This window comes from Neofelis nebulosa, chromosome 18, assembly GCF_028018385.1.
Source record: "Neofelis nebulosa isolate mNeoNeb1 chromosome 18, mNeoNeb1.pri, whole genome shotgun sequence".
Taxonomy (NCBI): Eukaryota; Metazoa; Chordata; class Mammalia; order Carnivora; family Felidae; genus Neofelis; species Neofelis nebulosa.
In genome coordinates, this window is record NC_080799.1 from 991,679 (window position 1) to 1,004,288 (window position 12,610).

A 12,610-nucleotide genomic window follows, 5' to 3' on the forward strand; every position below is an offset into this window, starting at 1 on the left:
CGCAGATGAGGAAACAGGAGAGTTTCTGGGTGGTCAGGGCCCAGCAGCAGGGCAGCGTGGGGCTGGACTTCCACCCAGGGGCCCAACTGCCCCTCCCGCCCGCGCCTGCGGGTCCCCTCTGGGGCCTGGCCCGAGCTCAGCCCTGGGGTGCACTGCCCCAATAGCACGGGACCCCTTGCTCTCCCTCCCTTCCTTGCTCACGTGGCCTGATGCCCTGGGAGGCTCTATCCCCCTCACCTCTGCGGCCCGAGGCTGTCCCTCTGCTTCCCCGGGCCAGGAGGGCTGTCCAGCAGGGCCTCAGCAGGATGGAAGGAGGCCGGGGGGATACGCTCTCCTTGCGGCCGAGATCTAGGCAAATCCCGTAGATTCGGGCTGAGCTCCCGCAGGCAGTGCCGAGGCCTTGCACTTGGGTCTGTGGGTGTGTGTGTGTGGAGCCCACAGGGGCCCAGACAGAAAGTGGACAGAGTGGGCCCACGGGCAGGGAGTGGGGGCCCTCCTGAAGGTCTGCCTCTGGGCGAGGCGCTCCTTAGCTGGCCCCTTGGGAGGGTGCGGAGGACGAGCTGCTGGACAGGGTGCTGAGCTGCCCGTGCCGGGAGGAATGCAAGCTGTGTGGAGGCAGACAGAGCTCGGCCCCGAGCCTGGAGGTGTTGAGCCCCCCCCCCCCACCGGGGAAACGGGGTGCCTGGCAGCGCCCTGCACAGTGCTGGGCACACACATGCAGAACCTCAGGGGTCGGCGGGGGGGGGCCCAGATCCCTGCTCCTGGCCCCTGCAGGGTCCCAGCACCCTCCCTGTCCTCACCTTCCTGACCCCTGACTCCGGCTGCTGTGAGAACCGGCAGCCCCCCAGGCTGGCTGAGAGGCCCCTGTTCCAGCAGATTAGCACCCCCCCCAAAAAAAAACACACTGTGGGTTTCATGTGAGCTCAGCAGGGGGGTGGGAGGCCTCAGAGCAGAGAAGGGGGCTGCTTCTCTGTGGGGAGGGGCTGTGGGCCTGTCAGGTCAGGTGACACGTTGGCATGGAGATAGGTGCTCTGGAGCCTGGTGGGAGGTCAGGTCGGGGCCCCGTGCACCGCCGGGGTTCTGCACCCAGCGCGGGCCATGGGCAGAGGCCAGGCGGGGAAGTTTGCAAACTGCTCCCTGTGTCTCTAGGCTCCACTGAGGCCCCGGAGAGGACTCTTTGTCCCATTTAATAGATGGGGAAACTGAGGCTTGGGAAAAGGAGGGATTGGCCTGGGATCTCAGATCACTGGTGAGTGTCCCCTCTGGGACCCCAATTCCAGGCGGCTGGCAGGTGCCGGCCATGGGGCCACATCCTTATTTTTCAGATGGGAGAACCTGGCCCAGAGAGGGTCAGGGGCCTTTCAAGGTCACACAGGAAGCCAGTGGCAGTGGAGCCCCCGACCAGGGCCCCTCCAGTGGGGGCCCATGCACCCCTCCCTGCCGCAAGCCCACCCCCCATCCCCTGGGCTGGGAGGAGGATAAGGTTTCTGGGCAGCTGTGGGGTGGGTGCAGTGGGGTCAGGTGCAGGGGTGGGGGGTGGGGGAGGGCGGCACGGGCAGGTGAGAAGACCAGCCATGGGAAGTTCTCACGAGCACACGGATGACCCGGCCCGCCCCCAGCCCGCCGGCCCTCTGGCCACTGACAACTGATACTTAGAGTGGCTGGGCCTTTCTGAGCACGTGTGGTCCAGCTGCAGTGGTGAGGCCCCGCCTGGGGGAGGGCGCTGGGGGCCCGTGTGCTTGGCCCTCTCCCGTCTGTGCGCATAGCGGGCGCCGTGTCTGGGTACCGACGGTGCTTTCGGGCCTGGGCTCTGGGGGGCTCCTCCGTGTGCTGCCCTGGGGACACCCCCATGGCCGCAGCCCAGATCCAATTCACCGGGTGAGTGGCTTTGCCCCTCTGGGCCTCAGTTTCTCCTCCAGGACCCTGGGCTGAGACGTCTCCCTCCTTGTCTGGCGGCTGTGGGGAGGCGGGTGAGCCCGGCCCCGAGGCGCGGCCAGAGGCAGATGAGCAAGCAAGGAGTGCTGTGCTTGTCAGGCTGGTCACAGATGGAGTGTCCCGCTCAGCCCCCAGGGGACGTCAGTGGCTCGTGGGGAGGGGCCTGGGTCTCGGAGCCTTTCGTCACCTGGCCACTGGCTCCGGGTTCGGGATGGGCTCCATCTGGCTGTGATGGATGGCCACAGCGTTGTGGACTGAAAGTTTGGGAGCACCGAGGCAGAGCTCTGGAGAACCCAGTCAGGGGCTCGAAGACTCGGGATGCAAGAGAGGAGGGCGCCTGGCCTGTCTGTCCATCTGTCTGTCCAGGCTGCGTCCTGAATGCAGCGGGAGGGGCTGGAGGACACCGGAGGGGTTCTGAGAACATTTTCTGGAATGTTTGGATGAGTGGGAGGGCCTGGCCGGCCACCACGGACATGCCAGGTGAACAGGCCACCACCGTGGGGTGCGCGTGGCCCTGCTGGGTCCCTGAGGATGTGGCCGTGTCCCGGGTGGAGCAGAGCCCAAGAGGCCACCATCCAGGGATCCCTCTGCGTGGCCCCTTCCTTTCTCCTTCCGGCCAGAGGATATCTGTGGCTGCTTTGGGAAAGCTGGCCCCCCGGCCAAGGCCAGAACAGCCTGCCTACCAAGGACACAGGGGCCTGGCTTCCTTTGAACCCCTCCCCGTGGGGTGCGGTGTGATCCTGCAAGACAGAGGGAGCTCAGAGCCTGCTATCCATCTGCCAAGGGGTGGAGGGAAGCCGTGGTCTAGAGCGCCTGGCACCCCTAACCCACAGCAGATTAACCACAGTTGTGCCTCCCACGTGGCCTTCGGGGTTCGTGTCTTCTCAGGTAGAGCCACTTGACTTCGAGTGTGGGGAGAGGGACTCGGGGTGTCACTGAGACGCCCTTGGAGGCAGGGCCCGCGTCAGAGCCAGCGATGGGTGCCAGCTCTGCAGGGTACAGGTTTGAGACACAAGGAGCCGGTGTTTCCAAGTCTCCCCCACTGGGTATTCAATTTGTTTTTACTTCTTTGGGGGGTAAAATACACATGACATAAAACTGACCATTTGAGCCACTTCTAAGTGAACAGTTCAGGGGCACCGAGCACATTCACGCCGCTGTGCGGCCGTCCCACCGTCCGGCTCCAGAACATCCCATCTGCCCACACTGAGACTCTGTCCCCGTTACACACGAAACCCCCCCCCCTCCCCCCAGACCTGGGCCCAGCGTCTACTCTGTGTCCACGAGTCTGATGACCCCGGGACCTCGTGGGAGTGGGTCGCAGTGCGTGTCCTCCCGTGTCTGGCTTGTGTCACTCGGCATCACATCCTCCGCGTTCATCCACGTGGTAGTAGCTGTCAGAAGTTCCTTCCAATTTAAGGCTGAAGAAACTTTCATTACAAAGAGAAGAATCTGGAGAAACCCAGAAGGCATCAGCATCACCCATGGCGGGGCAGACACCCCAGGTTCTCCTGACATGAAGTCCTGGGGACACACAGAGTCACTTCTGGGATGTCACTGGGGAAAATGCTCCTAGTCCTGAGGGGTCTTCTGCAAAGTAACCAGCAGCACTGGAGAAAACGTCAGTGTCTCGAAAGACAAAGACTGAGTTGTCCCAGAATGAGGGTGACTAGGGAAACATGGCTGCTAAGTGCAGCGTGAGGCCCGGGACAGGACGTGGACGTCGGGAGGACAGTGAAGGACATCGGGGCCAGTGTTCTTCATGCTGTGCTGTGCTGGGGCCAGCTCACACGGGCCTGCAGGAGTTGATTGTTACATATTCAGGGATTCTGCAAGCCAGTTGTAAATGACTGAAATTGGCCGTGGTGTGAGAATTCACACCATGAAAATCAGCTGAAGGCACAAAGCGGAGCCGGCGTCCCCCCCCTCCCCTCCTCCTCCTTCTCCTTCTTTTTGAGAGATGGTGTGCGAGGATCCTACTGGTGCTGTGAGATGTGACATTAGGGGAAGCTGGCTGAGGGCAGACTGGAAGACTGGGCACTTTTCCGCAACATTCTGCAAGTCTGAAGTTATTTCAAAATAAACAGTTGAAAAATAAAACAACTCTAAAATCAGAGATTGAGCTCATCTCCTAGCACACCGATCCCTGTCTCTGTCTCCTTCAGAGGTGTCAGACACCAGCCAGGCCTGACCAAGCAGACCTGGTACCCCACCCTCTTTCTTGGAACAAAATCTTCCCTCAGGCTCCAGGGTAATATACCCCACTTGTTTTCTTCTCCTCCTTAGTTCCTTTCAGTCTTTTATACAAGCTCTAATTTCATTCATTCATTCATCTATCCATCCATCCATCCATCCGCCCATCCATCCATCCATTCCACCCATCCACATATCCGTCCATTCCCACCCATCCATCCATCCACCCATCTGCCCATCTATCTATCCATCCATCCATCCTTCGACCATTCTATCCCCATCCATCCATCTACCCCCTCATCCATCCATCCATCCATCCATCCATCCATCCATCCATCCATCCACCTATCCACCTACTCACCCACCCATCCATCCATCCACCCCTCCATCCGTCCATCCAACCATCCATCCATCCCACCCATTCATACATCCACCCATCCATCCATTCTTACCCGCCCATCCATCCACCCATCTGCCCATGTATCCATCCGTCCATCCATTTAACCATTCTATCCCCATCCATCCATCCATCCACCCACTCACCCATCCGTCCATCCATCCATCCATCCATCCATCCCCACCCGTCCATCCATCCACCCATCTGCCCTTCTATCCATCCATCCATCTGTTTAACCATTCTATCCCCATCCATCCATCCACCCATCCACTCATCCATCCATCTTTCCTTCCCTCCCTCCTTCCCTCTCTCTCCCTCTTCCACCATTTATTGAGCAACTTAAATGCATGGCATTGTGCTAGTTCATTGTTCAGTAATGAGACAAAGGCCCTGACCTCATGGAGCTCATATGCCAATGGGCGGGGGCGGGGGGGGGGGGGGAGCAAGCAAACAGGGAAAGAAATCTATGCATTATACATGAAAGAAGGGACTATGTATTAATGGGATATCAGGGGAAGGGGACATTTACTCAGGTGGTCAGGAAAGATTCCTCAGAGAGGTGTCATTTAGGCCGAGCCATGAATGATGAAGCAGAGACAGTCACGTGTGGTCTGGGGGAGGGTATCACAGGCAGAGGGAACCGTATGGATAAAGGCTGGGGGGCTGTGAGGAGCCATCATATTCAAAGAGCAGACAGAAGGCCAGGGCGGCTGCAGGTCCTGGGCAGAGGGGAGAGGGCAAGAGGTCAGGGGCCCGACCCACAGGGGCCAAGAGGCCTGGGGACAGGTGGGGGTTGTCTTCTGTGTTCAGTGGGAAATGTTGGGGGGTGTCCATCATAGGAGTGCCTCGATAAATGCTCACCGGGTTTGCTGCAAGGAGAAGGCTTACGGTAGCTGGGAGACCACGGGGAGGGTGCTGGAGGCGTCCGGTATGGGAGCTCAGCAGCTGAGGCCGGGCTGGTGGGAGAAGCACGGGGAGCCGGGCCTTGCTCAGGGGCAGTTCCCAGTGTCCTGGCTCGGCAGCCAGGTGGGTGGGGACATGGGTGCGAGGGCAAACGCGGGGGGGTGGGGGGCGGAGGCCTCGGCTGGCCCTCGGGAGCCCTGGATGCCCAACACACATCCAGGCAGAGACGCTGAGTCACCGGCCGTAGATGAGCTCTGGAGGGGCCGCAGGCGTGAAGTCAGGAAGTGTCAGCACACAGACGCCCCCCGAGGCCCCCTCTCCCGGCACATCCCAGGGGCCCTGAGGGTTACTGCACCTTCCCAGCTCCACCATAAACTCCAGGCCTGTGACCACCTTGTTGACCGTCTGCTCCAGGGACGCGGGAAGAGTCGAAGGGGGTTGGACCGTGTTGGGTTAGACCCTGACATCCGAGGGCTGCACCCGCTGCGTAGCAGACAAGTCCTTGAAACCTCCCATCCCCAGAGGCACAGTGAGCTGGGGGGCCCATTGCCTGGGGGCGCTGGAAGCCAAGCCAGCCCTGGAAAGTAATTTGGCAGTGTGAAGTAAGCACTGTGGAAATGCTCGGCGCCTTTGACCCAGCAATGCCACCTCTGGGTTGCTCTTCTAAGGAAATTATCCAAAATATGGCAAGAGCGTCAGGCCCGAAGATATTCACTGCAGCGTTATGTTTAACGACAACAAAAAAATTGGAAGCTGCTGAAAGGTCCAACAATCAGGGAGCAGTTTAGTAAATTATAGTACACACACTCAATGGAATACTAGACGGTCATTAAAAGTGATAATTATGAAGACTGGGTGGTAATATGCAAATGCATCTACGATGTCACGTTGAGGGAAAGCAGCATATAGAATTATGTGTACATTAGGGTGCAATGATGTAAAAAACATATGATCGGGAAAACGCCTGAAAGAAGATGGAGAGGCCTGAGGCCAGGGTGGTGGTGAGGTGGGGACACAGACGATGACTACCTTTCCTGGGTTTTGACTTTTCTATAAAGTATGACATCACCGAGGTAATTAAAAATACATAGAGTTGATGCAGGCTGGCGTAATTATGGGGACATTTTATGACTTCTGTGTGCTTTTCTGGCTTTTCCAAATGTTTTCCTGGGAAGACAATCACTTGGCCCTGTGATGGGGAGAAGATGGAATGGGGCTAGAGAGTATCAGGGTGGCTAAGGGAACACCACCCCAGGTGGGGGCATTGCCATTCCCACCTCCACAAGGTCTGTCCGGTGATGATGATGGTGGTGGTGGTGATGGAGGTGATAATGGTGATCACGGTGACAAGAGCCATAATTTATTCAGCACGCATTACGCACCAGGCCTGTGCTAAGTCTTCCAGATAAGCTACCTGGTGGCGGGTACTGTTTGATCGTTCAGCAGGTGAAGGGGGGAGCTGTTATGTAACCCAAGTCCATCAGGTTCCCATCAGGTTCCAGGGCCCGAGCTGGACCAAGGCCGGTGGGAGGCTGTAGGGAGCTAGGGCCGGGGTCTGTGCAGTGGAGGCTGCTCACCCACCGCCAGAGGGAAAGGAAACACGGGGGACAGTCCGGCTATGGCCCCTCCATCCAGAGGTGGGTTCAGGCCAGTAGCAGAGAGCACTGGAGGCACTGGGGCAGAACGTCCTAGGGGTGCAGATGACTGGGGCTGAGTGGGGGGCACCCACCTGCTCAAAGTTCCTACTTTGCAGATGGAAGCTGAGACCCGGGGAGGGGCAGGTGGTGTATCGACTGTGTTTTTTACTTTTTGTATTTTACGACGCTTTGATACGCCAGGGGCCTTGCCGGCCGGGGAGAAAATGCCCTCCCTGGGCTGGCCAAGCTTAGGGGTAGCAGACTGTCCCCTGATGTTATGTCTGCTGCGTAGAAACCAGCCAGTCCAAGCCCACACCCCAACCCCTCTTCTGTCAGGTTCCCACACCCCGGCCCAATATTTCCCCGCCCGAGGTCACCTGGGGCCGGGTGCTGGGTAAGAACCAGTCACGCAGCAGCCCGGAGCCCGCCGAGGCTCTTCAAACCGCCCGACCCTAACCGTGCTCAGCTGCTGCCTCTGCCTTTCCCTGAAAACCACGATAATGCCGCGGGCCACGCTCCACCCACCGCTCCTTCTGCCTCCACCGGCCCAGCCGTGCTTCCCTGTGTGGCCCTGCAGGGCCTGCCCCCCTCCTCTGGGGAAATAAAAAATGGCACGCTCTTGTCCAAGCAGCGGTCTCAGCCTTACCGTAACCGATGGAAACAGATCCGGTACCGATTTCAAGACGGCAGGGACGGCCCAGGGTCGCGGGACAGGGCCGATGGGGTTGCGACGTGAGACTGCTCTCCGGCTCATCACGGAGGTGCTGTGATGGGGTGAGAGAGGGGTCTGCTGTGGTCCCGGCGCGAGGGGGTGGGCTGAGGGCAGAGGGAGGAGACGCGTGCTTCTCAACCCTGCTCCTCTGTGGCTTCTGGGTGGAGCCAGGGGTGGGTCCTTGGCCGGCTCTGGGCCTCCTCTGTGGCCCTGGGGAAGGAGGGTGATGTCATGACACCCAGGCCTGGGGTGCTCCCGAGCTGAGGGCCGGGTCACACGCGGGCCCTTACTCATCCTTGTCCCTTTCCTCGGGCAGCCGCTGCCCCGCCCAGGCGACAGAGGGCAGGCAGGGTCAAATGCCGGGTGTCGGGTGTGTGGGCCGAGGACAGTAGCTGGAGCTGGGCCGTGGGGCAGTGGGGACCTTCCGTCCAGTCTGGCGGGGCTCCTGGCCACCGGGGTGCCATCTGCCCCCGCCCAGCCACCCTTCGTCCGGACACAGCGCTCCGTCCCCCGGCAGCCTCCCCGGTGGTGTCAGCTCCAGCACAGCCACAGCCAGCCCTGCCGCCCGACATTGAGGCCTCCCTCCTGTAATTGGCAATTTTGTCATATTTATTCACAACAGATCGGACTGTCGGGAGCTTGCTGGGCTCTCCGGAGGCCCGCCGTGAAATCGGTTTGAAATGGCGTGTTGGGTTGTTCTCTCCCTGCTGAAGCGACCATCTGGCGGACGGACCAGCGGCCCGGCTGATACACTGACCTCGGGAGTCTCGGCTGAGCCGCTCCCGGGGGCCCGCACGCTGGCACGCCCCCGCCTTGTGCCACTCCTGACCTCTCTCATGGGCTCCGGGAGCCAGGCTGCAAGGAGAGGCCTGGGCAAGGAGGGTCGTCAAGGTGGGCTTGATGCTGGGAGCTCCCGGGCAGTGGGCTGGCCTTCCAGGCCCTGCCAGGGCTGGCACCTTCCTAACAGCCCGGGCCCTCCTCCGGCAGGCAGAGCAGAGTGTGGGGCTGGCCCAGAGAGGAGCCGTGCCTCCCCCACCCCACCCGGTCCTCGCCTGGGCACCAGCTTCCCCTGGGAGCCATGTGTGTTCCCGACGTACCGATGTGTGCTCGGCAGAGTCAGAGTGGTTTCTGGGTCACGTCGCTCACCGTTCTGTCTGAGGACAGAGCTCGGGGCCACACACAGTCTTTCAGGGCCTCTGACTCCTCCCCTCCAGCGGCCTGGCCACTGCAGTCTGCGGTGAGTGATATCCTGGTGTCCCTCGGCTGGGGGGGCAGGGGGAGGAGCCAGAGTCAGCCTGCAGGAAGGCCCGGGGCCGGGACTGATCATGGGGACCCACCTGTTTGCAAGCAGGGAAACGTTTCTCCAGGAGCTGGGGAAGGAGTGGGGGCCCCGAGCAGACCAGACCAGACAGTGCGTTCAGTACCCTCCACGCGGGGCACCGAGATGTTTCCTCTAAGAAATATGTTACTTCAAAGATCCCATGGGACCACTTCACTCCTGTTAAGATACTTAATAGACACACATGCACACACACTCCTAATATATATATACACACGCACATACGTATACACACCTAACGTATATAACACACATACGCACATCTAATGTGTACACACATGTACGTATATACACAGATAATACACACACACACACACACACACACACATATATATACACCTAATATATAGGCCCTGCTGTCTCCGCAGGGGAAAGTGATGAGGGAATGGGGGCCACGTGGGCATGGGCCAGGGAGACCTGACCTTGGGCAGAACGCACAGTGAGCCAGGACTTGGGGGCTGGGACAGGCCAGAGCAGAGATGGCCTGCCGGGGACACCTGGTCATTTTTAATGGCGACAGCCGCACCAGAAAAGCCTCTTAGGTAGCAGCGAGAAATTGACTGGGTTTGGAGCGAAATCAAAAGCCAGAGGTTGTATGGGAGCGGCAGGCTGGAAGCCGGGGTTGGCCTGTCCATCCACGTGCGTCTGTCCACTTGTCCCCTGGGGAGTGGGGTCCTTCAAGGTCTGGGGAGGTCTGGGGTCTGAGCGCTGGCCTAGGGCCTATCTCAGGACCACCTGTGTGGGGGTCGAGGCACCTCCCCAAGAGGCTGGCCCTGAGCTCCTCTGGCCCCGCCGTTCATCTCCTATCTGGGCCAGAGCAGGGCCCAGGCTGGACTGCTGCCCGAGGGTGGCTCCCCTCACCCACCCCAGGGGGGACTGAGTGATGTCCTAAGCCACACCTGGGCTCTGGTCTGAGCTGGCTGGCCAGGTGGCCCCGGACAGGACAGCTAAGTGCCCGTGTGGCCCTCAGTTTTTCCCTCTGTACGATGGGAGGAGAACGAATCTACGGAGTGGGGAGCATCTCCGTCCCTCCCGGCCCTTCTGGAGCAAACGGGAAAGGTTGCTCCTGGTCCAGAGCGGCCCGGATGGGGGACGTTAGGTGCCCTCGGCCTGGCCCCATGGAGAGCCCCCTCCCCTGCCCGAGGGGAAGGGTGGGCGAGGGCTCTCTCCCCATCACCATGCTAAGTAGGTGTTTGCATGTTTGAAGCTCTGAGGCGGGCTGCTATTTTCCTAAGGATTAGGACCAGCCGCAGCTCTTTACACAGCGATGCCCCCCGGCTGAGGCGCCGCGGTCTTGCGGGGTGGGCAGAGGCCCTGGCACCCGATGGGGGCTGGGGGCTGACGCACACCACCTGCCCCTCCGGCCACCGTCCCTACCCCGCAGTGCCCCGAGCACGGGGAAGGCTCCGTGGGCACGCTTCGAGGGCACGCGGGGTCCCGCACACACGGGGGGAGACGGTCTGCTGGTGTTGACTGCCTGCGGAGATGGTCACGTTTCGCATCTGTCGGGCTAAACAAAGTCCATCACTGACGGTGATGTCTCCTGCTTCTTTGGCCTTTTCCACTCTGGCTCTTAGAAACAAGTGACGTACCGTGTGGCTCGTGTGACATTTCTCTGCACGTCAGCACGTCTGCTTTCAGTGACCTCAAACCAGTCACAGGGCGTCCCCGAGCCTCTGTGTCCTGCATCTGGACACCTGGAGGCTGAAGGGCAGGTTGGGAGTAGGAGCACCCGGGTCCCTAGGACCCATAGGAAACCCATAGGGTTTCCTACAAGGGCGCAGCCTGAGCAGAGGGGTGGAGGGTGGAGGGTGGCCGCAGGGGCAGGTGGGTGGGAGGCCTGTGTGGAGCGAGGGGTGCGGGCTGGCCACAGCTGCCAATGCCAAGCTCCAGAGGCGAGAGTTGGGGTCGGGTCCCCTCCTCTTCAATCTGGTGACTTACTTGACCAATAGGATGTGGCGGGCACGCCGTCTGGACCCCCGAGCTGGGTCACGAGAAGGCCCACAGCTGGTCCTCTCCCACCTCTCAGGACCTTCTCTCTGGGAGCCTTGCTGCCACAGAAGAAATCAGATTACCCCTGGAGAAGCCCCCTGGGTACTCAGCCCAAATGTCTCATCTGAGCCCAGCTCTCCATCTGTCCCCACCTCAGCACCCGCAGATCAGGCCCACCCCAGGGTACCGCCCCTGGATCAGTCCCTGACTCAGGGCACCCGCCCCCTAGACCAGCCGTAGACCCAGGGCCCCAGCCCCAGCTCCAGGGCACCCCCTCTGGATCATCCCTGACCTAGGGCGCCCACCCCTACCAGCCCCAGACCCAGGGCACCCCCCTCCCCCCGGACCAGCCCCAGCCCCATCCTGGCACCCAGACCCAGAATTGCTGGGTGACCTCGGATGACAGAGAGGAACAGGAGTCACCTGGCTGAGCCCTGTCTGAATTCCTGACCCCAAGTAGGGAGAGATCACAAAATGGTTGTTTTAAGCTGCCAAGTTTGGGGGCGGTTTGCTACCCAGCAGCAGCCCGCGGGAGCACAGTGATACATCACTCTGTGCCTCAGACTCTGTCCCAGCCCCAGCAGGGGTCCCGGTGCCGCCCTGCGGGGCGGAAGGGCCCGGTTCAGACTTGCAAGTTGCACAGAGCTGTCTTGGTCTGGTCGCTGTCCTTCAATCTGGCCCTCATGACCCGGACACCTGAAGCTCGCAGACCGTTTCGTGGGGTTCCCCTGCCTCGATCTGCTGTTTCTTCAGCGCGAGGTTCACGGTTAGGCAGTGGTAGCACGGGACGCTGCCCAGGGGCCGGCTCCTCTGCCGGGCATCCTGGGGAGGCCCTGGTTTCGTTTTGTCCCTTCTTCGCTTTGACCGCTGAGGGACGGCGTGCCTGCCAGGACGCTCTGCCATGAAGCTGTTTTCTCTGTAACTAGCGTGTTCTTGTGAGGCGGTGTTTTGGGACCGTGAACACCCTGTTTGTCATCAGAGTCCCCGTCTATTCACATATGTGCTTTCTCCAGTTTGGACGTGGATGCCACTTTTGCTGGTCGAGATGAAACCCACTCACATCATTACCCACGTCGATGTTGGCGTCGCCCCAGGCTGGCCGGTTGGAGCTGGTGCCTGATGGTCCCATCCCTTCCTGGCAGAGGGCATTCTGGCCCCTCTCGTCCCCTCGATGCCCAGCCCCAAAGATCTCTGGTTCCTTTCGCAGGGGAAAGGGGGCTTCCAGACCCAGGATTGGGTTCCGAGTGGGCGCGTTGCTCCCCGGCGTTGCTGCCCCGGGAGGGTTGGCGGCTGCAGGTCAGTGTCACCCAGGGACGGCTGAGAGGACGCTGGCAGGACGGGGGCCGCGGCCCCGCGGTAGACGTGGGCCACGTCGGCCTCTTCCTGTCCGCACTGGCCACGCCTGCTCCTGCTGCCCCCAGACGCGATTCACCAAGGGCCCAGACGGTGGCCCCGAGGCAGGTGGAGGTCCACCCACCTGAGCCGCCAGCACATGCACCCAG